This window comes from Falco naumanni, chromosome 7 (genome assembly GCF_017639655.2).
Source record: "Falco naumanni isolate bFalNau1 chromosome 7, bFalNau1.pat, whole genome shotgun sequence".
In the NCBI taxonomy this organism is placed as follows: Eukaryota; Metazoa; Chordata; class Aves; order Falconiformes; family Falconidae; genus Falco; species Falco naumanni.
This window is the reverse complement of record NC_054060.1, coordinates 56,032,015-56,033,640: the sequence shown is the minus strand read 5'-3', so window position 1 is coordinate 56,033,640 and position 1,626 is coordinate 56,032,015. Positions and strand designations below refer to the sequence as shown.

General features: G+C 36.2%; 1 protein-coding gene across 1 annotated transcript in view; it reads right to left on the bottom strand.

Annotated features, from left to right (window-relative positions):
* Positions 1 to 522: 522 nt before the first annotated feature.
* Positions 523 to 1,626, bottom strand: part of MEIS2 (Meis homeobox 2) — a 175,107-nt gene continuing 174,003 nt past the window's right edge. The window contains 1 exon segment of the mRNA XM_040601364.1: positions 523 to 1,626. This exon segment is cut by the window's right edge and continues 357 nt beyond it. The gene's annotated coding sequence lies outside the window, so the exon portion shown is untranslated.

Here is a 1,626-nt window from a genome sequence, read left to right as displayed (position 1 = left end):
AGAAAAGATAAATTATGCAATCCTCATGCAGGTAAAACTCTCATTAAACTCAGAACCACTTTACTCCTCCTAAAACTTCTGAACCTACTCCAGCGCTGCAGCTGTTCTTCACCTCTGAGCTAAATAGCTGGAGTTAAGCTCTGTGGTGGTGATGGATGCACACACACAAACACTTCAGCGCAGGAGGGCTTACTGGTCTTGTATCTGGGCCTTCACAACTCAAACTCAGCTTCTATGGTATTAGCAGATATTACAGGTATTAGACACAGCTCTGAAATGCAAGCTGGTGAAAGAATATTTCAAATTTTGTTTAATCTGGCATAAATATAATATTGATAATCAGCAGAAATATACAACCTCAGAGGTTCTTTCATTCAATTATTCTATTAATGCTGATGACAAGCTTGTTACTAATTTTTCCAACCTTTCTTCTCGATGCTGATAAGAAATGTATTTGAGACATCTCCTGATAACTTCAGTCTCTCCTAAGCATGATTAAAAACACAAAAGCCTAACAAAAAATCAAAAATGAAATATTTATTACCGCATTTTGTGACTTAACACCTTTTTTTTCTTTTTAAAACATAACGTCACAGTCCTCATACAAGTATTTTAATGTAAATTTTGACAAAGCTTAAAGGTAACAGCATTTTCTTCTAGTGAGGAACACGTGCTGAGAAAGGAAGAATTCATGGACATACAATACCAATTCCACAGCAGATCTGATACTAGCAAAAACATTCTTTTTTTTTCAATTGAGGTAAACACATAGAATATCTAACATGAAACAATTAATAGACCGAACTCTGTACGAAGTTTGTTACAGTATTCTCTTGCTTTTTTTTCCCAAGCTTTGAGTTCATGATAAGTCCTAGGTTTGGTGCAAAGACCGTTAGTAACTTCTTTCATTGAGGAAAGCTGCCCAACTTTTAGTTTTGTTTTGTCCAAAGCCAAGGCTCAGAACTACTGGAAGAAGCTCCTGCTCTGTCTGTTCTGTCTGTTAAATCTTCACCTGCAAGCTCTTTGAAGAAGAGTCCAAAAAAAAAAAAATAAATTGGGGAGGAATGGGGAGAGACTTAATGAAGCACAAACTATAAAGATCTGTTTGAAACTAAAGGACACATTTTATGAAGGAACAAAACAAGGGAATGGCAAGGCCTTCTTGGAACAGTCTTCTGAGTGATGAGAGACCCAGCAAGACTTTTCATCTTCATCTCCAGGGTAGTTCTTTTCTCACTGGCCAAAACAGGTCTTTCATGGATAGTGACTTCACTGCTGAACCAAAACAGTCATTCTTTTGGGAACAACACACATAGTGTGGAAAACAAGGATTTTTTTTCTTCTAAAACTATTTGAGGCAACGTAACGGAGTGATCAACAGAAATGTACAAGTTAACTTAGTTCCTATGTTTATACTACAGTAGTTATAACTCTTGGAGTCTTTTTTTTTTCCAGAGGATCTGTACATGGACATATTCATTTCAGTGAGCCCATGATTTCACATTTGTGTTCTTGTTTCGTTGGTCCTCTGTTGTTGATGAAAAATGACAAAAAGTAAAAAATAATCACAGCTGTCTGGAATTTCGTATTAAGTGTCAACATCTGGTCAAAGTTCAAAAGTCTTAA